Source organism: Rattus norvegicus, chromosome 2, assembly GCF_036323735.1.
Source record: "Rattus norvegicus strain BN/NHsdMcwi chromosome 2, GRCr8, whole genome shotgun sequence".
Classification (NCBI taxonomy): domain Eukaryota; kingdom Metazoa; phylum Chordata; class Mammalia; order Rodentia; family Muridae; genus Rattus; species Rattus norvegicus.
Genome location: NC_086020.1, coordinates 133,126,457 through 133,152,498, shown reverse-complemented (window position 1 = coordinate 133,152,498; position 26,042 = coordinate 133,126,457). Strand labels below are relative to the sequence as shown.

At 36.1% G+C, this 26,042-nt stretch overlaps 1 protein-coding gene across 4 annotated transcripts in view; it reads right to left on the bottom strand.

Moving 5' to 3' along the window:
- Tgap1l12 (GTPase activating protein testicular GAP1 like 12) overlaps positions 1–26,042 on the bottom strand; it is a 697,215-nt gene that overhangs the window by 429,306 nt on the left and 241,867 nt on the right. The gene's annotated exons all lie outside the window — the stretch shown is intronic.

Here is a 26,042-nt window from a genome sequence, read left to right as displayed (position 1 = left end):
ATTACATACACTCAGAAGTGCACAGAAGCATACAGCATATTTGTTGTATCTCTCTTCATAACCAGAGACCTCAACATGAAATATTCTTTATTCATGGTTTGTCTATCTCAAAAGGGTCTTAAATACATTGGAGATATGGAAATCTTAGAGAAAACCTCCAGTAAAATAATTCATAATTTCCATAATTACTGCTTCTTGGTCCCTCCTGATCTCCTATTATTTTAAGTTCAAAATGTTTTCATTTATTACTATTATTTTTTCACTTTTATTGAAAATTGATTTATAGCGCTGTAGGCTGAATTTTTCTCTTCCTTCCCTGCAATCTCTAATTCATTTGAATATTGTTTTATATATGTGTTTATTTATATATATATATCTGCATCTAAAAATATGATTACGAGTTGAGACCATTTTCCTGTGTTTGTGAATATGGTTTTCATGAAGTTAAGTGTGTATTAGACAATCAATATGCAGATATTTGCTGGAAAAATTAATATTCTGGCAGTCACCTTTAGCTGCACATAACTTTTGAAACATGAAATTTTAACTATTGCCTTAATACTACATTGATACTGCTGTTATTGTGGTTTTCCACCTAATTTTATGAAAGGCAATTTCAAAACAGACTTTCAAGTATGCTGACTTTTACACTAACCCCCCTTCTACAATGTTCCCTGAGCTCCAGAGAGTTTAGCCATAATGTACATAAATTCACTAGTGGTAGATTTTCCACAATTTACTTATTTCTTCATCGTTTTCTGGAATGCTCTCTGATTTCGGTACAAAGAAGCTTCTTTGATGATGGATGATGACCCCACTTATTGATGAAAATAAGACTAATATGTAGAATGCTGTAAGGAACTTGGTGACTTAGTAAATTTATGTGATAAATATTAAGGTTTATGACCTCAATAGCTCCTTAAATCTGACTAGATTTTTTTGTACTAGCCATGATTTCAATCATTTTGAGAGAAATTCTTCCAATTGTTCAATATTTCAAGTGATTTTTCCCAAAATATGATGCTTTCGTTAGCACTTGGATTCCTGTCAAGTTTCGGGGCTTGAGTGCCTGTTGCCAAATAAAACTTACAGGGATGTCTTAGCAGGCAACTGATTCTAGATGGATATGTATAGAAACCTCTATCTTTAAGTCAAGTTTCTAAGGTAGGTAAAACAGTATGTAGGTTGGCATGTTAGGAAAGCAATTGATAGTTGTACCCACCTTGAACACCTATGAAATATGACAATAACTAGTATGGTACGATATCAGTATAGGTGCAATGAGTGACAGTAACAAATCAATTGTAACCAACTGCTCTTTGAATAGACTTAAATGTATTTTCCTTTCCACAGAATTGAACTTTGTTCTGGGTCTTCCATTTGCTTTCTCAGAAAAAAATGTTATTCCAAAGTACCCCTTTAAATTTCAACATTTTATGTCTTGATATTTCTCTTTAAGACTATTCATGTAAGTCCTTTCACTTGTCCAAGTCACACAATTTCACTCCTCTATGACAAGATAAATTCATTTTCCTAGTATAATATAAAATAAATATATGATTCCTTCATTTTTGGCTACTTATTTTTCTTCTTTCCACATCTGCAATTAGCTTTCATTGACTGTAGTCTGAAATGTGAAAAGTTGATATTGCAAGTAATAAGAGAATGCTTTCCATCCTGAGTTAAGTGAGGAACGTTTAGCAGTGATGGCCTTATTTTTGCAAGGATGGTAATCATTCTATTTCCTAGAGTTTCCTTAAAGTGTGTGCTGCCCATCCCTAGGTACTTATCAACTATTATGGAACCAATGGCTTGCTGTGCACATCTTAGGTCATACTCAATGGAGTCTTGTTTCGTATAGCATTTGTAAACAAGTGGGAAAATATTACACATGAATGAGGCCAGGGGACACACATTAGTAGTTAAGTAGTCAAAGTTCTCTTTCTGAAGATTCTTTGACAGTAAACAAAAGTGACCCTAAATGTTCCCTTAAAAACATTAACTAAACAAGAACAACACAAATGAACATGTAAAACTAAGAGGGACCTGAAACTTACACAAAGAAATGTAGGCAATTACATAGTGAGCAAGTGTATACAATTGTATCTAAAACAAGTGTATTTTTTGGATGTAGGAGAAAGATGAAACCCCTTTTGGAATCCAAACTGATAGTCTGTTTATTATTGATTTGAGACAGTTAATTCTTAGTGTTATTAATGAGCAGTATATATGAGTCTTTGATATTTTGTTGCCATACTTTTCCCCCTTTTTTAATGAATGGGTACAGGGTTATTTATCACTTTGTTCTCTTCAGTATATACCTTTTCTTCAGACTGCTGTTTTCCTTTTGTAGACCAAGATTGTTAATGAGAAATGGCGTTCTGTTAATTACATTATGTAATGTTTCAAGAGCTGGGTATTTAGCTCAGTGGTAGAGCGCTTACCTAGGAAGCACAAGGCCCTGGGTTAGGTCCCCAGCTCCGAAAAAAAAAAAAGAAAGAAACAAAAACATTATGTAATGTTTCTCCCTTTTGGTTTATATGAATTATACTTTGGCTCAAAGTCTAGGCTAGTATCTGTATTCTTTGACAATATGGAGGAGGTTGATCCAGGCCCAACTATATTTTACAATGTCAATTGAAATTTCAGGTGTTGTTCTAATGCAGTCAGCTTTATATGTGACTTGGATTTTTTTCTTTCACAAATTTTTCCAATTTTCATTCCCTCTTCAGTTAGTCTTTTATTATTATGTGTCTACTTGATGTTGTCTATGCTTCTAATAGTTTACAATGTATGTATTTCTTTCTGATTTGGGGGAAATAGTTCTCAGACAAACCCTACACAAATTGTTATAGTAGCTGTTTTATTCTCATGATTATTGTAGTGTCCTGAACTTAGGAATGAGGAACCCTGTCTTACTTGGTTCTGATTGGTAAATAAAGATGTTGATAGCCAGGGTCTAGGCAGATTTAGGATGCTTGGAAAAAGGACCAGGGAGAAGGAGGCATGGAGATTCACCAGGACAAATGCAGTGGAGAGAGGTTCAGGACAGAGAAGCAGCTGACATGTAACAGGCAGAGAAAATGCTGGCCCAGGGGGGGCTGCCCAATGGGGTCCAGGGCAACAAAGACGAATATAGACTTTAGCAAGTAATAACGTGGGGATATCAGAGGGGACAGTTTAGGAACTTGTAGGTTAGAAAGTCCTCTCGCCATTGAGATGTTAAAGGCATATAAAAACAAAGACTCTTTGTATCTGTCTTTCACTTGAGAATAGGAAGCATTGGGGTTGGTAGGAAGAATGTGCATCAGCCCATTAGCTTTTGGGATCACTTGAGTAGGATTTGCTGGGTACAGAAACAGATATTGTTCAATGTGTAAATGATAACTCACTCTTATAAATTAATTGGATATTCCTGAATGTAAAACATGACCTATTCCTTAAGGTTAAGTGGTGGGAAGATTTGGATTCCTAGCAGAGCTGCATGATTTTTGCCCTAGCTCCATGGGTTTTGGACTAGGACTAAAGACTGTGCTAGCTTGGCATGAATAATTCTGGGGTTCATGCCTTAAGACTGGGACACACCCAGGTCAACCTAGAGATATGAGCAGTGGGCTATTGATTCATCCACTCTCAGGTTCTGCAAAAGCTTATGTTGTGAATGCTAAGAGCTCCTGCTGTGAGAAGGCAGGCAGCAAATATCAGGCAGTTGCTGCTGAGGAGAGGGCAGGACACTGAGAACAAATCTAAATATAATAGAGAAATAGAGGAATTGATGGATATTTAAGACTTCATCCTTAGCAAGAACTTGGGTTCTTTAAATGAGAGTCCTACAGGAATCCTAGGCTTGCTTATCATTGCATATGACACTGTCAGCTTGAGAATAGTCTTATAAAGTTAATAGAAAACACTTAATTGAAATTAAGTAGGAAAAGGTATTAATTCAATTCATGTAAAGAGGAAGATGATAAAATATATATTTATACCTCTACAAAAATATTAATCCCCAAAGGGGAGAATGAATGAAAATTCCTTGTTTTTAACTATGTATGCATAAATAAAACAACTCAGGCCTTTGATCTACAAATAAGTTAGGGGTGGAACAGCAAGAAATTTGGAGGCCTGCTTTCTCAACAGATATTATTATTTGTTTAGGATTGCTTTAAATTGTTTTGATTTCTAAAACCAAGATAATTATAAGTTTGGTGGTTATGGTATTACAAATCTACTGTGACAGAAGTCATGATAGAGGAAGCCTAAAAAACAGGTGGCTGCTAATATGAATCAATCTATATTTTTAATGATTTTGTGTGACTGGGCCAAGGACATGCTATTTAGAGAAAGAGGTTTCATATTTGTGTTAACTGAAAATAAGAAAAGGTTTTGGATCTCTCCCAAAGAGATACGATTAGATAAGATATAGCAAGACCCCCTGAAGATTTTGACTACAAACAGGAAAGAAAAATTCAAGAAGACCAAACAGGATAGGTAAGATGATATCCTGATTCCTTCACATGAGCAGCAATAAAACTGTTTACACATAAAAAAAAGTTTCTAGGGGCTGGGGATTTAGCTCAGTGGTAGAGCGCTTACCTAGGAAGCGCAAGACCCTTGGTTCGGTCCCCAGCCCCGAAAAAAAGAACCAACCAAAAAAAAAAAAAGTTTCTAGCCAAAATTCAGCTAAAACTATCCAATAAATCTCATTGGTTACAGAATCCTTAAGAATTAGCATGCTGTATTTCACATAGTATGAATGGTGATCTATTACATTTGGTTAGTGTTCAAATTAATTCATAAAAAGACAGTTGTCTTTCATCTTCTCAAACAGGGAGCAAAAATTCACACTTAACCGACCTGCGTACTTTGCACAATCCATATGAATATCTTTATATTACTAAAAATTTTGTTGTAAGATCCTTATATTGCAGTAAGAAACACCAAGTTGCTGCTCTGGCAAGACACATCCTTGGGGATGCTGAAAAGACCTACTCTTGAGTTTTCCTGACTGACTCTGCCTCCTGATGCTGTTTCTAGAGACTTGCTTCAGGAATAGCTACTGATTTCTGATGAACTTGTTTCAGCCAGGATTTCAGAAAGATCATCAGAACTTTATTCAAGCCCTAGATTTTCTATGCATGAAAATACAGCATAAAATATATGTATTATTTTATATACTTACATTTCAAATGCTATCTCCCTTCCCAGTATCATCTCTGCAAACGCCCCTATCCCTACCCCTCTGCCCTGTATCTGTGATGGAGCTTCCCAACCCATCCACACACTACTGTCTCACCACACTTAGCTCTGCCAAGACAGGGTAAATTAGCCATTCATAATTTTGGCTTCACTTGATATCTATCAGATTGTTCTGGACCAGAAGGCTAAAGACAGATGCTCCAACTTTATAAGAAATACAGACCATGGTCAAGGCAGTTAGCTATTTGTACTAATTATATAAGTTTTGGAAGCAACATATATGTGCTACTTACATATTCAGGCAATATTTAACTCAATCTCATAGCTCTGATGAGGTTAAAGAAGAGTTATAGTCTCATAATCCAATTTAAGGTGTTAAGCATTAAGGAAGATATTCTAGATTAGACAGGATGATTTTCTGGTGATAAAGCATGTTAAAATCAAAATATAATTTAGGTAGAGAATTATAAACTTTTTTATTGGATATTGTTATTTACACTTGCTCCACTTTTCTATAAGGGTTTTCCCTTCCCCAAACAACCCACCCCATACCATCTCCCTGCCCTGAAATTCCCCTATACTGCAGGGTCCAGCTGTAGAAGGAAAACCATCTTTTCCTCCCGTTGGTGCCCAACATGGCCATTTTTCTGTTACAAATGTAAATGGAGCCATAAGTCTGTCCATGTGTATTTTTTGGGTAGTGATTTAGTCCCTGAGAGCTCGGGTTGATTGGTATTGTTGTTCTTATATGGTTACAAGGCACTTCACCTCCTTCAATACTTTCTATAACTCCTCAATTGGGGACCCTCTTCTGAGTTCAATGGTTTACAGCTAGGATTCGCCTCTGTATTTGTCATGCTTTGGCTCTCAGGTGACAGCTACATCAGATTCTTGTCTGCATGTACTTCTTGGCTTCAATATTGTCTACTTTTGTGACTGTATATGTATGGGCTAGATCCTATAGGACAGGATATGAATGGCCATTCCTTCAGTTTCTGCTCCAATCTTTGTCTCCATAGCTCCTCCTATGAATACTTTTGTCTCGACTTTTAAGAAGGACTGAAGCATTTTCACTTGGGTTGTTCTATTTCTTGTTCTTCATGTACTCTGTGGATTTTATTTTGTATAATTGGATTTTTTGGAGGCTAATATCCAGTTATCATTGAGTATAAACCATGTGTGCATTTTTGTGATTGAGTTATCTCACTAAGTATGATATTTTCTAGTTTCTGTCACGTGCTTATGAATTTCAAGTTGAACATTTCATTAGGTACTTCTCAGACATTCAATATTTCTCATCAGAGAATTTTGTTTAGCTCTATACCCATTTCCAGTATGGGTATTGGATTTTTAGAGTCTAAGTTCTTGAGTTCTTTGTATATATTGGATATTAGCCCTCTATCAGATGGAGGACTGGTAAGGATCTTTTCCCAATCTAATGGTTGCCATTTAGTTCTAATCACAGTGTTTTTTGTTTGTTTGTTTGTTTGTTTGTTTGTTTTTGTTTGCCTTACAGAACCTTTGCAGTTTAATAAAGTCCCGTTTATTGATTCTTGATCTTAGAGTATAAGTCATTGATTTTTTGTTCAGGAAATTTTTCCAGTACTCATATCCTCGGAGACCTTCCCCATTTTTTCTTCTATTACTTTCAGTGTATCTGATTTGATGTGGAGATCCTTGATCCACTTGGACTTGAGCTTTACATATGGCAATAAGAATGGATTTATTTGCAATCTTCTATATGGTGACCTCCAGTTGAACCAGCACCATTTGTTGAAAATGCTATCTTTTTCCATTGGATGATTTTGGCTCATTTGTCAAAGATCAAGTGAACTTAGGTGTGTGGGTTCCTTTCTGGGTCTTCAGTTATATTACATTGATCTACCTGGCTGTCTATGTGCCAATAAAATTTAGTTTTCATGACTATTGCTCTGTAATACTGCATTAGGTCAGGGATGGTGATTCCCCTAGGAGCTCCTTTATTGTTGAGGTTACTTTTCACTATCTTGGGACTTTTTTTATTCCAAATGAGTTTGAAAATTGTTCTTTCTAATAGCTCTAGGAAGCAATGAATTGGGATTTTGATGGGGATTGCATTGAATCTATAGATTGCTTTTGGCAAAATGGCCATTTTTACTATATTCAATCCATGAGCATGGGTGATTTTTCCATCTTCTGCGATCTTCTTCAGTTCTTTCTTCAGAGACTTGAAGTTCTTGTCATCCAGACTTTCACTTGCTTGGTTAGTGTAACACAGAAGTAATTCATGTAATTTGTGGCTATTTTGAAGAGTGTAATTTCCCTAATTTCTTTCCCAGCCTATTTATCCTTTGAGCAGAGGAAGACTATTGATTTGTTTGAGTTAATTTTACACCCAGGCACTTTGCTGAAGTTGTTTATTATAATATTTTGAATTTTTCGTTTCCAACTTGCATCCCTTTGACCTCATATTGTTGTCTGACAGCTCTAGCTAGGACTTTGAGTACTATATTGAATAAGTAGTGAGAGAGAGGGAAACCTTGTCTAGTCCCTGGTTTTAGTGAAATTGCTTCAAGTCTCTCTCCACTTAGTTTGATGTTAGGTACTGGTTTGCTGTCTATTGCCTTTACTATGTTTAGGTATGGGGCTTGTATTCCTGATCTTTCCAAGGCTTTTATCATGAAGGGGTGTTGAATTTTGTCAAATGTTATCTCAGCAATTAATGAGATGTTCATGTTTGTTTTTTCCTTTGAATTTGTTTATATAGTAGATAAAGTTGATAGATTTCCCTATATTGTACCATCCCTGCATCCATGGAATGAATCCTACTTAGTCATTATGGATGATCATTTTCATGTGTCCTTGGATTTAGTTTGATAGAATTTTATTGAGTTTTTTGCATTGATATTAAGAGGGAAATTGGTCTAAAGTTCTCTTTGTTGAGTCCTTGTGTGGTTTACATATAAACATAATTGTGATTTCATAGAAGGAATTGGGTAATGCTCCTTCTGTTTCTATTTTGTGGAATAATTGGACAGTTTTGGTATGAGGTCTCCTATGAATGTCTGATAGAATTCTACATTAACTTATGTTGTCCTGATATTTTTTTTGACTGTCACTTTTAATGACTGCTTCTATGAGGTTAGGAGTTGTGGGACTGTTTAGGTGGCTTGTCTGATCCCAATTTAATTTTGGTACCTGGTATCTGTCTAGAATAATTGTCCATTTCATCCAAATTTTCCAGTTTTTTTTTTTTTTGGTTCTTTTTTTTTTTTTTCGGAGCTGGGGATCGAACCCAGGGCCTTGCGCTTCCTAGGCAAGCGCTCTACCACTGAGCTAAATCCCCAACCCTCCAGTTTTTTTAATATAGGTTTTTGTAGTAGGATCTAGTAATTTTTTTTTTGGAATTTCATCAGATTCTGTTGTTTTATCTCTCTTTTGATTTATGATTTTTTTAAATTTGGATACACTCTCTATGCCCTCTGGTTAGTCTGGTTAAGGGTTTATCTATCTTGCTCATTTTCTTAAAGAACCAGTTCCAGGTTTTGTTGATTCTTTGTATAGTTCTTTTTGTTTCTACTTTGTTGATTTCAGGCCTGACTTTGAGGTTTTTTCCTGCCTTTTACTGCTCTTGTGTGTATTTGCTTCTTTTTGTTCTAGAGCTTTTAGGCGTGCTCTCAACCTGGTAGTGTATGCTCTCTCTAGTTTCTTTTTGGAGACACTCTAATCTTTTAGTATTCCTCTTAGCATTGCTTCCATTGTGTCCCATAAGTTTGGGTATGTTGTGTCTTCATTTTCATCAAATTCTAAATAGTCTTTAGTTTCTTTCTAATTTCTTCCTTGTCCAAATCACCATTGAGTAGAATATTGTTCCATTTTCATGTATAAGTGGGATTTCTGTTGTTTATATTGTTATTGAAGACAATTCTCATTCTGTGGTTATCTGATAGGATGCATGGGATTATTTCAATCTTCTTGTATCTATTGAGGACTAATTTGTGACTGATTCTATGGTCAATTTTCTAGAAGGTACAATGAGGGGCTGAGAAAAAGGTATATTCTTTCATGTTAGGATGAAATGTTATATAAATATCTGTTAAATCCATTGGCTTCATAACTTCTGTTAGTTTCTCTATGTGTCTGTTTATGTATGTGAGTATGTGTGTGTGTAATTATATATATATACATAATTATGTATAATATATGTAATTTCTGCAAATAAAAGACAAATATGATTTTTATGCTTCTTATCACTTCTCTTGCTGTTTCCCTCTATAGAATCTCTACACCATATGAAATAGTCTCTCTTTTTTTTTGACTTCTCCAGTTTTCCTTCTTTTATGTTTACATGTAAGATTTGGAGCTAACAATCATAGATGAGAGGGAATATTCAGTATTTGCCATTATGTGTTTGGGATACCAACTTTACCAACTTAAAACAATGGCTTTTTTGTAGGTCTATCAATTTATTTTCAAGTGTCGTTTCAGGTTTTTCCAATTGAATGGACTTCTACAGTATATGTGTATCACAATTTTGTCTAAGAAATAGTCTAAAAACAATTACACTGTTTCCATTTCCTAAATATTGTGAATAAACTGGCAATGAGCAGACATTGTGTGCTGGCTCTGCACCCTGTTCCACAACACCCAGAGGAAGCCTGACTCCAAGGTGCTTTGAAACCAACAGGATGACAGGAGAGGCCAAAACATGTAATCCAACACCTGGAGGAATAGGATCCCCCGGGATCTAGAGACAGAGGAACCCCGGCCGAACCAGTGGAACAGCTGAACATGGCCTGATCCTGGACACAGAGCTCACCAGGTGTGCTGGCTCTGAATCCACTATTACAACACCCAGAGGGAACCCTACTCCCAGAGGCTCTGAAATTCACAGGATCCCAGGATCCCTGGATCAGAAAGGAAGCTTGACGGCCAGGAGATCTCACACAACCAGGACCACTGGAGCTCTGATAAATTCAAGATTACATTTGAGGCCATAACATTTTTCCCAATACACAGCATAACTAGGACTACATAGTAATCAAGGAAACACAGAACCCTGCCCAGCCAGAGAAATGGGTTAATTCCAAGTTGCTCCACTGACTGAAATAAACCCAGGGATCTGGTTCCTCACCTACTCTTGCAACACTGTGAGAATACTTGACTCCAAGGACCTCTACATACCCAGGATCTCAGGACCTCAGGATCACAGGATATGAGAATCACAGAATCACAGAGACAGCTGAACTCTGGGGAGTTCTGACAAAACCAGGATCATAGGAGAGCCAGGCTCCAGTCATACTCAGCAATGGGCTGGTAGCAGTACTGATAACCAGATGGCAATAGGCAAGCACAAGAATAGAAGCAACAGAAACCAAGGGTACTTGGTATCATCAGAACACAGTTCTCCCACTACAAAAAGTCCTAAACCTAATGAAGGCAATAGAGCAAACCAGTAGCCAACATCAAAATGAATGGACAGAAACTTGAAGCAATCCCACCAAAACCAGGGACTAGACAAGGCTGCCCATTTTCTCCCTACTTATTCAAATATACTACTCAAAGTCTTAGACAGAGCAATCAGACAACAAAAGGAGGTCAAAGGGATACAGATTTGAAAGGAAGGAGTCAAAATATCACTATGTTTAGATAATATAATGCTTTACTTAAATGACCCAATATGTTCACCAGAGAATTACCAAGCCTGATAACCAACTTCAACAATGTGGCTGGGTATAAAATTAAATCAAACAAATCAGTAACCTTCCTCTACTCAAAGGATAAACAGGCTGAAACAGAAATTAAGGAGATAACGCCCCTCAAAATAGTCCCAAATAATATAAAATACGTCAGTGTGACTCTAACAATGCATGTGAAAGATCTGTATTAGAAGAACTTCAAGTCTCTGAAGAAAGAATTTGAAGATGATCTCAGAAGATGGAAAGAATTCCCATGCTCATGGATTGGCAGAATTAATATAGTAAAAGTGGCCATTTTGCCAAAAGCAATCTACCAATTTAATGCAATCCCTATTAAAATTCCAACTCGATTATTCATAGAGTTAGGAAGAACAAATTGAAAATTCATTTGGAATACCAAAAGACCCAGCATAGCTAAAAGGATCCTGAGCAATTAAAAAAAAAAAAAAACTTCTGGGAGAATCACCATCTCTGACCTGAAGCAATATTTCAGAGCAATAGCGATAAAAACTACATATTACTTTACAGAGACAGGTATGTAGATCAGTGGAATATAGTTAAATACCCAGAATTGAACCTATGGTCACTTGATCTTTGACAAAGGAGCAAAAACCATCCTGTAGAACAACAAATGGTGCTGGTTCAACTGGAGGTCAGCATGTAGAAGAATGAAAAATTGATACTTTTTTCTCTTTTTTCTTTTGTTTTCTTTTTTTTTTCAGAGCTGGGGACCGAACCCAGGGCCTTGCACTTGCTAGGCAAGCGCTCTAACACTGAGCTAAATCCCCAACACAAATCAATACAGTTTTATAGCCCTGTACAAAGCTTAAGTCTAAGTGCATCAAGGACCTCCACATAAAACCAGATACACTCAAACTAATAGAAGAAAAAGTGGGGAAGAGCCTCAAGCACATAGGCACTGGAGAAAATTTCCTAAACAAAAAAGTGACTTATGCTCTAAGGTCAAGAATCTACAAATGGGACATCGGGAAACTGCAAAGCTAATGTACGGCAAAGGACACAGTCATTAGGACAAAATGGCAGCCAAGAGATTGGAAAAATATCTTTACCAATCCTATATTTTAAAGAGCACTAATATCAAAAATATCCAAAGAATCTAAGAAGTTAGACTCTAGAGAGCCAAATAATCCTATTAAAAAATGACATAGAGAGCTAAGTAAAACATTTTCAGCTGAGGAGTATCAAATGGCTGAGAAGCACCCAAAGAAATGTTCAATATTTTTAGTCATCAGGTTAATGCAAATCAAAACAACCATGTGATTCCTCCACACATCAATTAGAAGGACTAAGATCAAAAATCCAGGAGACAAAAGATGTGGAGATAGAGGAGCACTCCTCTGTTATTGGTGGGATTGCAAGCTGGTACAGCCACTCTGGAAATCAATCTAGAGTTTCCTCAGAAAATTGGATATTGTATTAACTGAATACCCAGCTATACCCCTTTTGGGTATGTGCCTGAAATGATGCTCTAACATACAACAAGGACACATGCTCCACTATGTTCATAGCAGCCTTAGGTATAAGTGCCAAAACAAGAAAGAAACTAGATTCCCTTCAACAGTGAAATGTATATAGAAAATGTGGAACATCTAAACAATTTAGTAATATTCAGCACTCATAAACAATGACTCCATGAAATTCATAGGCAAATGGATGCAACTAGAAAATATCATCCTGGGCAACGTAACCAAATCACCAAAAATCACACATGGTTTGTACTCACTGATAAATTGATAATATCTGAAAATTTCAAATTACCCAAGATATAATCCACAGACCACAGGAAGCTCAAGAAGAAGAACGACAAAGTACAGATGCTTTAGTACTTCTTAAACTTGAGATCAAAAATATTCACAGGATGGGATATGGAACCAAAATTTGTAGCAGAGACTGAAGGCTCCCCATTCAAATCCTGCTCCACCTGGGTATATAACCCATGTATATGTGTGTGTGTTTTTTTTTTTTTTTGTGTGTATATATATATATATATATATATATATATATATATATATCCAAGAATGCATGCTGAGAAGAGGCTGGTATAGCTTTCTTCTGAGAGGCTCAGCTGAAACCGGTCAAATACAGAGCTTAATGCTAGACGCCAAACATTGGAGTGAGAAAAGGATCCGTTTTGGAGGAATTAGAGAAAGGGTTGAGGCAGCTGAAGGGGCTAGGAAACCCTATAACAACAATTCCAATAAACCAGAGCTCCCAGGGACTAATTCTTTACTTAAAGACTACACATGAACAGGCCCATGGCTCCAGCTTCATATGTACCAGAAAATGGACTTGTTGGACACCAATGGGAGGAGAAGACCTTGGTCCTGCCAAGGCTGAACTCTCCCCCCCCCCCAGTGAAGGTGAATGTTAGGGGGGAGATAAGAGGGTAGCTGGGGAGGGAGAGCACCCTAATAGAAGAAGGGGATGGGAGGTAAGATAGGTGGCTTATGGACAGGGACCCAGGAAAGGGAATAATTGTTGAAATGTAAGTAAAAAATATTCGATAAAAATAAAAGAAAGAAAATTCTAAATACCCAATCACAAAAAAGCAAGAATTGAATTTAAAAATCCCGTCTCATGATGATGATAGAGGAATTGAGTACAAACATAAATATCTGCCTTAAAGATATACTGGAGAACACCTGTAAGCAATAGTAGAAGCCCTTAAAGAGGAAACACACAAGTCCCTTAGAGAATTACAGGAAAGCACCAGCAAACAAGATAAAGAATTTAATAAAACCATCCAAGATCTAAAAATCTAAATAGCAACAATAAAGAAATCACAAAGGGAGACAGTCCTGGAGTTAGAACAACTAGGAAAAAGATCAGAACTTACAGACCCTGCACCCAAAAACCATGGGGATGAGAGTAGCACATACAGAGCTGCAGACGGCAGGACAGACTGACACTTCTGCCCACCTCTAGCCACATCACTGGTCCAATGGAAACTGCATAGTGCTTCTGAACTCAGGATTATAGGAACAGTCAACTACTTCCTACCAGTACTATTCTGGCCTGCACCCATAGCTGAACTCAACTGAAACAGTCAAACAGTTCCCTGCACCCAAATCCTGTGGTGGAGAGAGCTGGACCTTCAGAGGTGCAGACATTCCTGAGAAATCTAAGGAGACAATCCTCTGCCCACATTCCTGACCCAAGAAGGAAGTGCCTAGTGCCAGCTGTTCCCCCTGGGTGCAAGGGATAAAGAGTAGTCAGGGGCAATACACACCTAATTCATGCCTGTCCCAAGAGCTGAAAGACAATCACAAGGAATGCCTACACACCTGAGAGCAGAGCACCTATTCCCAGAAAGGGCAGAAAGAAGACAGGAAAACAGTTCTACAGGAGTGCTAACACAGAGGCCTACAGGAGGGTCAAGCCACTGTCAGAGACAGCAAGAGAAGCTAACACCAGAGAAAACCGGATGGCAAGAGGCAAGCATAGGATCCTAAGCAACAGAAACCAAGACTACTTGGCATCATCAGAGCATAGTTTTCCAACCAAAGAAAGTACTGAATATCCAAACACACCAGGAAAGCAAGATTTAGATTTAAAATCACATTTTATGATAATGATGGAAGACTTTAAGAGAGACGTAAATAATTCCCTTAAAGAAATGCAGGACAACACAAATAAAGAAGTAGAAACGCTTAAAGAAAATATACAAAAATTCATGAAAGAATGATAGGAAAATACAACCAAACTGGCAAAGGATTTGAAAAAATAACCCATGATTTAAAAATGGAAATTGAAACAATAAAGAAACCACAAAGAGAGACAACCTTGAAGATAGAAAACCTAAAGAGACCAGGAGTCAGATAGACAAGCATCACCAACAGAATGCAAGTGATAGAAGGGAGAATCTCAGGGGAAGAAGGTACCAAGGAATACATCAATACAACTGTCAAAGATAATGTAAATAGCAAATAGCTGTTTGCCAAAAACATCCAGGAAATCCAGGACATAAAGAGAAGATCAAACGTAAGGATAATAGGTATGGAAGGGAGTGAAGGCCTGGAGAGATGGCTCAGAGGTTAAGAGCACGGACTGCTCTTCCATAGTTCCTGAGTTCAAGTCCCAGCCACCACATGGTGGCTCACAAGCATCTGTAATGGGATCCAACGCCCTCTTCTGGTGTGTCATAAGATAGTGACAACATACTCACAAAAATAAAATAATTAAATCTTTTTAAAAAAAGAAAAAAAGAAGAGAATAAATACTCCCAACTTGAAGGGCCAATAATATATTCAACAAAATTATAGAAGAAAACTTCCCTAACCTAAGAAAGGCATGACCATAAACATGTAAGAAGCATACAAAACTCCAAATAGATTGGATCAGAAGAGAAATTCCTCCTGTCACATAATAGTAAAATCACCAAAAAGCACAAAATAAAGAAAGAATATTAAAAGCAGTAAGGAAAAAAGGTTAAGTGACTTATAAGCAGACCTATAAGAATTACAAAAGATGTCTTGCCAGAGACTATGAAACAGACTTGGACAGATGTCATACAGACCCTAAGAGAACACAAATTCCAACCCATGCTACTGTATGCAACAAAACTCTCAAACTAACATTCAGGGAGAAACCAAGATATTACATTACAAAACCAAATTTTTACAAAATCTTTCTACAATTCCAGCCCTAAAAAGGATAATAGATGGAAAACTCCAACATAAGGAGAGAAACTTTGCCATACAAAAAGCAAGATTATAATCTCATTGTAATAAAACCAAAAGAGAAACACAAACATGATTCCGCATCTAACAATGAAAATAATAGGAAGTGGCAATCAGTATTCCTTAATAGCTCTCAATATCAACAGACTCAATTCCCCAATAAAATACATAGATTAACAGAATGGATATGTAAAGGGGACCCAGCATTTTGCTGCATAAAGGAAACACACCTCAGTGATAAAGGCAGACACTACCTCAGAGTAAAAGGCTGGAAAACAACTTTCCAAGGAATTGTTCTGAAGAAACAGTCTGGAGTTGCCATTCTAATACTGAATATAACTGGCTTTCAACCAAAGGTCATCAAATAAGTTAGGCAAGGATACTTTATATCCATCAACGAAAAATCCACCCAGATGAACTCTCAATCCTACGTATCTATGCTCCAAATGTAAGGACACCTACATTCCTAAAAGAAACCTTAAAGCTCAAAGAACACATTGCACCTCACAGGATGATAGTCAGTGATTTCAACATCCCACGTTCATCAATGAGCCTATCCAGGGCTCAAACTGCATATGTAGCAGATAATAGCCCGGTTGTGGCACCAGTGGTAGGGGTAGCCCTTGTTCCTGCCAAAGGTGGACCCCCAGTACAGTGTGTTGAGGGTCGGTGAATGTGAGGGAACACCCTTATGGGGAAGGAAGAATGGTATGGTAGCTTATCGACAGGAAACCGGGAATGGGAATAATCTTTGAAATTTAAAAAAGAATATATACTAAATAAATATTAAAAATTTAAAAAGTAATAGGTATGCTTCTGTTTATTTTGTTAAGAACACATTTTTCTTCCTTCCAATTTCTTTAACATCTACTAGCATTTAAATTTTGATAGTAAATGGATGTTGCCAAGGGATAGTGCACCATTGTAAATTTACAAATATGTTTGCAATTGTAGGAGCAATAGTTATACCACATTAGGCATATTTGAGACAGTGTTATTGTTTCATCTGAACATGAGATATTATTTATGTCACATTTACAAGGGAATTGTAGTGGCGATTCCTAGTTGTCAATTTGACTATATCTGGAATAAACTACAATCCACAATGGAAGGCTCAGCTTTGATCCTGATCTTGAGGCTAAGATATAAAAGTTTCTGACCTGAATCTTGGCATGAAGAACTTGTGGCATTGTGGCTATGAGTCCCAGGAGACTAAGGAAAGGAGATCTCTGCGTTCAAGATCATCTGGCACAAAGCAAGTCTCTGATCCAGGTATAATGGTGGTACATACCTTTGATCTGCAGACACACCTCCTGCTGGAGACATACATAAGGTCATTGGAAGAAGGAAGACTCTTTCTCTTCGCCTGCCTGCCTTGTGGGACTGCGCCACTGCTGCTGATCATTGGCGAGGAGTTGGAGTACAGAATTAAGTCATCAAAAATTCTCTTACTATATATAAGTATACCCATAAGTTTTGTGACTCTAGAGAAGTTTTATACATCATTCTTTGTCTTTTTTGAAGGTCAGTTTCTTAAGTGTTTTAGGTAGTTTAGATATTATCCCCTTGTCTGATAAAGGCTTAGTGATGATTCTTTTTCAATATGTGTGTTGCCAATATGTCTATTGATAGTGTTTTTTGCTATACCGAAAGTTTTCAGATTCATGATATTCCCATTTGTTGATTGTTGATATTAGAACACAAGCCTTTAGTGTTGGCCCGAAAATTTCCTCCTGTGCCAATGATTTTGAGATTCTTTCCCACTTTCTAGTCTATTAGATTCAGTGTATCTGTTTTTTGTTGAGGTCATTGATTCTCTTGGACTTCAGGTTTGTGCAAGGTAACAAGTATAGATTTATTTTCATTTTTATACAAATAAACTGCCAGTTAGACCTGCCCTATTTATAGAAGGTGCCTTTTTTTTCCACTGTATATTTTTGACCTCTGTGTCAATGGTCAAATGTGCATAAGGATGTGGTTTTATTTACAGGTCTTCAGTTCCATTTTATCACTCTGTCTGTCTCTGTACCAATACATATCATGCTGTTTTTATTACTATGGCTATATATTATAGATTGTGGTCAGAGATGGTGATTCCCCCAAAGTTTTTGTGTTGCTGAGATTTCTTTTTGCTATCCCATGTGTTTTGTCTTTCCATATATAAGTTGTTAATTATTCACCCCAAGTCTCTGAAGAATTGTCTTGGAATTTTGAGGGGGATTACATTAAATTAATATATTACTTTTGGTAAGATAACCATTTTCACTATGTTCATCCTAACTATCCATGAGCATGGGAGATCTTTCTATCTTCAGGGATCTTCTTTGATTTCTTTCTTCAGGGATTTGAAATTTTTGTCATACAGATATTTCACTTGTTTGATTAGAGTTATACCAAGATATTTAATATTATTTTGGCTATTGTGATAGGTGTTCTTTGCCTGATTTCTTTCTCAGAATGTTTTAGTGAAAGCTAATTATTTGTTTGAGCTAATTTTATTTCCAGCTACTGTGATGAAATTTATCATATGTAGGAGGTCTCTGGTTGGAAAGAGATATTTTAAGTTATGTTGGTCCAGTTCAGAGAGAAGAAATTCAACAAAATGATGAAGTAAATACTTGACATAAAGTTCCAGAGAGAATACAGATCAAAATCAAAGAAACATTTGCACTTAATCTTAACCATTTTATCCAGCATCAAGTTATCTAAAATACTTTCTAGCATCTAGTATCATTTACATCAACATCTCTGTAAACAAATGAACAGTATCACTGTGCTAAATCTGAGATACCATAGTAGAAAGAAGAGTTGTGACCAAGATAGAAAGAAATTACTTTGTAATATTGTAGATACTGTCAAAAAAAGAGCTGTGCATTCAAGATTAAATTAATATGGTAGAAATTTACACAGCTATTGATCTGCAAAAATCACTTTTGTCCTAATGACACAGACATTGATATCCTTGTACTGTAGTTATGAAATATACATTTGTCTCTCCTTATATTGGAATATGTTTTCTCATTTATAATTTTGGAAGATAATCATGACTTTATAAGTGAGAAGCTTAAGAATATCAAGCTAGTAACCAACTAATAAACCCAGTGGGTGTTCCTACAAGTAAAAGTATTTTAATTATTAGAAAATACATCCGAGAAAAGTTCCCAGAGTAATAACATCAGAAACATGAGAGGAAACAAAAATCTTAAGGATATAAAATGTCTAAAGGAAATATAACAGGAGGAAAGTTATAATAAGTGGGAATTCTTGACCAATACTTGGAGTCCTACTTAAGCAATTATTTTAGACTATTATTTTTAACAATAATTGAAAGATTATAAACTACATTAAGAGATATTTGAATATATAAGTCTGTTGTTTTAGATAAATATATTTCTGAAAACTTAATGTGCTGTTTAGATAAATGAAAAAGATGGTTTGGGTAATATCCACTCATTCAAACAGAGGAAAAAGAATAAACATGATAAATTAGTGTGCTTAAACTAATCCTTAGAGAGAAAGCTCATTAAATTGAAGTTGTTTCCATTAAATCAGATAAGTCATTCTATGCAACAGGCATTTTAGTCCCTTGACCAGCATTTATGAATAACTTATTATCAGGTATAAATTTATGTTGAGTATTTTATACAATAAAACTTACGTAGTTTCAGGATCAGATTCTAAATGGATAGACTTTTTCTTTAGAAGACAAGTATTTGATAAGAAAGGTCCTATACATCCTGAATCAGATGGTGGATGCTTTATTATGGTCAATGCAAAACCACGACTCTCATTTTTCCTTATGTATAAAATAAATCTCATTCACAGTTTTCTGTGCTTCCACTGATTCCATGGCATGTGTTTTCCCGTGACTCTCCTCTCTCAGATTCACCCTTCCTCTCATTAAATAGAATGCCACCTGGTGATATCAACCAAACATGACATTACAAGATGCATTAAGAATAGGTACAAGCAAAGAACACTGTTGTTAGGACAAAACGGCAACCAACAGATTGGGAAAAGATCTTTACCAATCCCACAACTGATAAAGGGTTTATATCCAAAATATACAAAGAACTCAAGAACTTAGACCACAGAGAGACAAATAACCCTATTAAAAATGGGTTTCAGGGTTAAACAAAGAATTCACAGCTGAGGAATGCCTAACGGCTGAGAAACACCTAAAGATTTGTTCAACATCTTTAGTCATAAGGGAAATGCAAATCAAAACAACACTGAGTTTCCACCTCACACCAGTGAGAATGGCTAAGATCAAAAACTCAGGTGACAGCAGATGCTGGCGAGGATGTGGAGAAAGAGGAACACTCCTCCATTGTTTGTGGGATTGGAGAGTGGTACAACCATTCTGGAAATCAGTCTGGAGGTTCCTCAGAAAAGTGGACATTGAACTACCTGAGGATCCAGCTATAGCTCTCTTGGGCATATACCCAAAAGATGCCCCAACATATAACAAAGATACATGCTCCACTATGTTCATAGCAGCCTTATTTATAATAGCCAGAAGCTGGAAAGAACCCTGATGCCCTTCAACAGAGGAATGGATACAGAAAATGTGGTACATCTACACAATGGAATATTACTCAGCTACCAAAAACAATGACTTTATGAAATTTGTAGGCAAATGGTTGGAACTGGAAAATATGATCCTGAGTGAGGTAACCCAATCACAGAAAAACATACATGGTATGCACTCATTGATAAGTGGCTATTAACGCAAATGCTTGAATTACCCTAGATGCATAGAACACATGAAACTCAAGAAGGATGACCAAAATGCGAATGCTTCACTCTTTTTAAAAGGGAACAAGAATACCCTTGGCAGGGAATAGGGAGGCAAAGTTTAGAACAGAGGCAGAAGGAACGCCTATCCAGAGCCTGCCCCACATGTGGCCCATTCATATACAGCTACCAAACTAGATAAGAAGGATGAAGCAAAGAAAGGAAGGCCTACAGGAACCGGATGTAGATCTCTCCTGAGAGACACAGCCAGAGTACAGCAAATACAGAGGCGAATGCCAGCAGCAAACCACTGAACTGAGAACAGGATCCCCATTGAAGGAAACAGAGAAAGGACTGGAAGTGCTTGAAGGGGCTCGAGACTCGATATGAACAACAATGCCTAGCAACCAGAGCTTCCAGGGACTTAGCCACTTCCCCAAGACTATACATGGACTAACCCTGGGCTCCAACCGCATAGGTAGCAATGAACAGCCTAGTAAGAGCACCAGTGGAAGGGGAAGCCCTGGGTCCTGCTAAGACTGAACCCCCAGTGAACGTGATTTTTTGGGCGAGGGCGGTAATGGGGGGGAGGAAGGGGAGGGGAATAACCATAGAGAAGGGGAGGTGGAGGGGTTAGGTGGATGTTGGCCTAGAAATCAGGAGAGGGAATAACAATCAAAATGTAAATAAGGAATAACCAAGTTAATGAAGATGAAAAAAAGAAATACCCAATTTAATAAAGATGTAGAGAAAAGAAAAAATGCATATTAAATAAATATTGGTGTTTACTAAATGAAAAAATAAAAGAATCGGTACAAGCTTCCATATCAAATCTGGACGAGGCAACTGAATAGAAGGAAAATCATCCCAAGAGCAGGTTAAACTTAGATTACCCTACTTCCTCTGTTAGGAGCCCTCTAAATACTCAAGCTATCCAAGCACAGTTGTATGTGGGGGACCCAGTGAATACCCACGCAGGCTCCCTGACTGCCACTTGAGTCTGTCTGAGCCTCTCCTACCCTGGTTAATGACTCTGTGGGCTGTGTTCTCATGATATTCTTGTGCCTTGTGGCTCCTACAATCTTTCATTCTCCTCTTCCACTGGGTTTCTTGTGCTTTACCTTATCTTCTCTCATCTTAAAGGCAATAAATTACAGTAATTTTTATCCATTTTGAGTGACCATAAGCCGGGAACACAGATTTGGTTTACTGTACATTCAATGTTTCTATATAAAAGTAGTTTCAAACATTTACAGGACACATAGAGTCCTAAAATACACATTACTGTGTATATGAGAGAAACAGCTATATGAAGATGGCAGGAGGAATTTTATAAGGGGAAAACTCATCTGATGACATTCTTAGATTTCCTTTCATAAAAGCTAGTGGTCTGCTAAGTTAATAAGTTCACAGAAGCTTTCTATCTGTTAATCACAGGGTGTTAGTTCCCAAATATAGTTAGCAGGGAATGGTTATTTAGGAGAACCAGAACTTACCCCAAGGTAAGTTAATTGGGCTCTGGCATGCAACATTGCACTCTCCCCTGTCGTGAAATTCTAATCAGTTAGTCTGTGAAGGTACCGCTTCATTTTAAAGAGTTCTCATTCACATAGGAATGGATAGTGATGCAGTTCAAGCTATTATACAGAGAAAAGAGTTGACAACTATTTGTGAAGCAGAACTATGAGCAAAATGAAAGGAAGTAAACTGTAATCGATAGATTAGAACAGAATTTCAGGCAAGGGAAGAGAGTAGATAGATCTATAAATTACAATATGTTTGGAATATCACAGGAAGCTCAGTGTGTCTGCTTTGCAGTGAAGAATGGGCTTGCTAGATAAATTAATGCTCCCCACTCATGTTTTAGTCTCCTCAGTTGAGCACCTATACAGCTTGTCATAAGTGTCCTGGATCTCACTTCTGAGCACTGTGGAGAAAGCTTTCAGCAGAACTACTCTAGTTTCACAAACCACTCTCAGCTGGGGTTTCTAAAATGCTTAGGAAGGATTGCTTCCACTTTTTTACATTTTTCAATGGGAAGTCACTTTCTATTCAAGCTTACTATGTATTAAAAAGTTTTGAAAAACACAACGTACTATAGTTTATATTTGTTTTCCTCACTAGTGTTCAGAGAGTCTCTCTGGGTATCTGCTACATATAATAGATTATTAAAATCCTTGGAAATTAAACTCCACATGTAAACCTCACTTCTTACATCTTTTCTCTCTCACACACACTTTTCTTCTTATGAGAAGTATGAGCATACACACCAGAAAATAGAGCATATTCTGTATCATGTCTTCCAAAAGCACTGTTTGCTTTTTCCAGCATCATGACTAAGTAGACTTGGCAGTGGGAAATATTTTGGCAAAGTTGAGGTATGAATTCCTTCTTGCATTTTAGTATGGGCCAAATGGATGAATAGGTAGGAGCTCCCAGCCCTGCAGTAGGCCATGCCTAGAAGAACTAGTCATTGGCACAGTTACAGTAAATCTGAGGAATTCTTTGACTTGTATTCCTTGGCATAAAGAAAAGCAGACAAATCACCTTAAAATGCATTAACGTTAAATTATTGTTATAATTTAAAAAATTCTTTCAATTTGTGTATCTTCATATATGAAGATAAACCTATCATGAAAAAAAGAAAACATATACTTAAAACCTATGTTTGAGACATAGTACTCGACTATGTCATATCTTTATTACAATTTACATTAACTTAAATTTACAGAATAAAACTAAGGAATGTCTACTTTAGGATTTAATAGAAATCCTTGTAAGTTCTCAACTGAATATTTATATATGACAAATTGTTGATACCTGTACATGTACTTTAAATACCCAAAATCTTGTAACTATTTTGTGTTATTGATTATATTTATCATATCTACATAATTTTAATTTATATGTGTATCCAATTTAAATATTAAATATTTTAAAAGGTGTTTTATTTATGTTATAAATTTAATCCCATAATTCCAATGTATTCTATACTGTAGAAACTTCTTTAACATTCAAAAACCTCATTGTTTTACTATATAGTTATTTTCCTAAAAGTTGATATGTATTTATTTTTCAGGTAAATGTACTGACAGCAACTGAAGGAGTTTTGGTAGTTAATATGTTAAACACATCTCTTTTAATACTTAACTTCTCTTTTGCTTTGAAATGTAACTAATTGTGCAGTTTTCAAATGTAATTCTAAGACTATGCTGTTTAATTATAATAATATATGATAGCAGGATTCATAGATCAAGGTCTTAGTAAGAACATACATGTAATCAAGGTGAGTAGTACCTTTTGAGTGAAATTACTGACTGTCTCACAAAAATCAAGAATGGGACCTGAGATCTTATGTGTTATATGTGAGTGTTCTTTATTCAGTTTTTTTGTTGTTATGTTTACTATATGAAGATAGACAAATTGAAAGAATTTTTTAAATATTCATGTCCTAATGGATCACTTTAAACTGAAATTCTATTATCAGCTCCACATTCTAATACCAGTTCAGTAACAAATAATTGTATGGGAGACTTCCTTTCCAGTTTTAGATAAGGTTATATTTTCATAATATAACAATTATTTAAAGTAATACATGAATATAAATTAATTTTTCTCTCTTCAATAATGAAACCATTGAAGTGAACCAAGGAGTAAAATTTACTGATGTACTCTCAATGGAAATGAACTTCAAAGGCTATCAGTTAAAAATAAGAGACAACAAAGAATGTTAAAAGTGGCAAAGGAAAAGACCATACAACATACAAAGGTAGACCTATCAGACTTAAAAATGATATCTCAACAGAGTCTCTAAACCGGGAAGAGCCTGGACAAACATATTGCTAACTCTAAACATCACAGATATTAACCTAGACTACTATTCCTAGGAAAACTCTCAATTACACAGATAGAAAAAAAAGATATCCAAGACAAATCTCAAATTAAAAAGTATCTATCCACAAATCCAGTCATGCAGAAAATACTAGAGTTCTCAGATAATGGACCCATGAAGCCAATTACAGTAGCCACTCTAACATCTAATAAAAGAGACATTCAACTAAAATTAAACAAAAGACACAGGTTCCTTCATCCTCGTCAAAGGAAAAACCTATCAACAGTAATTCTGAACATCTCTGTCCAAAATACACGGGATTGCTACATTTGTCAAAGAAACATTACTAAATCTTAAATTGAACATCAAGCCCCACACATCGATGGTAGGCAACCTCACATCCCCACCTTTGTTGCAGATTTTTCTTTACTTTCTTGGGTGTTCAAGCATCCCCATGCCACTCCCAATAGCCAACCAGAATTCCATACTCCTCTCCTGTTTCTTGCTCCAACCCAGCTCTCTCGCACCATCTGCCTTCCCCTGCCATTCCATTCCCCCTTTCAACCCAGGCTCAAGCATGCTTGCTTTTGCCTTCCTTCCTGTCCAGCACTTTGGGTGTGTGGAGTGTAGCATGGGTAGCCTGTATTTTATGGCTAATACCCATTTGCAAGGGGTGTATGTCCTTTTGGGACTGGGTTACCACACTCAAGATGATATTCTCAAGTCCATCCATAGAATTATCGTATCCTTAAGCATAAATGCTAACATAATATAATACTAAAAGGTGTTGTTTACCTAGATAGATGTTCTATCTTGCTGATTTTTTTCATAAACACTATTTCTTAAATTCTATATAAAAAGTGATAATAGAACTTATAAAATCAGGCATCATCAAAATTAAATTATTTTCTTTCAAAAGACAATATGGAGAAAATAAAAAAAAATGAAGTTCAGAATAAAGAACTTGAAGTAGTTTATCCGAAGAAAAATGTATACCTGAATATCGAACAAAATGTTATAGCTAAAAATACCAAATTGTAAAGTTAAAAACTGGCAATTTTGATTAATTATCTTACTAAACACAAAACATGAATGGCCAAAAATAAATTGAAAATATTCAAACACCAATATATTTTAAACAATATAATTGTTTATTATACTTTGTTATTCTTAGACCTCATCATAATATGTTAATTTTACATTAACATTTGAAAACAACAAAGGAGGGAAAATTAAAGACAACCTTAATATTCATATTTTTTCAATAATATCAAAAATGTTAGACCACACTGTTATATAGGCAGATATCCTCACTAATTGAAAGCCCCAAATGACAGTTATTATACATTTTTCTCTAGGCATTGAATTTTCTACCTTAGTATTGTTTTCTATACTGCTGAACTAAACTGTTTACTTTGCATACCATTTTGAATATATAACTTATGATGAAGTTATTTATCCCCTCCATTCCTTCCCCTCTTGCTCTGCCTTCACTTGTGTCAATTTTGCATTTTGTTATGTTTTTACAAATTACCTAATTTCAAATTTTGGAGTAATTTGAGAAGTTGAAATACTGAAAACTGTATTTTACTCTATTTAATTTCTATGTATTTATTTGGAAAAATGAGCATGGAATCATACCTGTGCTCATAGGACATGTGGAGGTCACAGCACAACTCAAGGGAGACAGTTACTTTCTTCATATCATTGCTAGGAACTGAACTCAGTACAAGAGATCTGTACTCAGTGAGTCAACTTGAAATTACTCCTGAAATAAACTTTAAAGAAATTTATTACAAATCCCATAGTCTCAGACTTTTTAGTGTCACATTCAGTTTATTCTGTTTCAGAGTTATAAGCTGGATTTTCCTAACTCACATTATGTACATTTGAAATCTA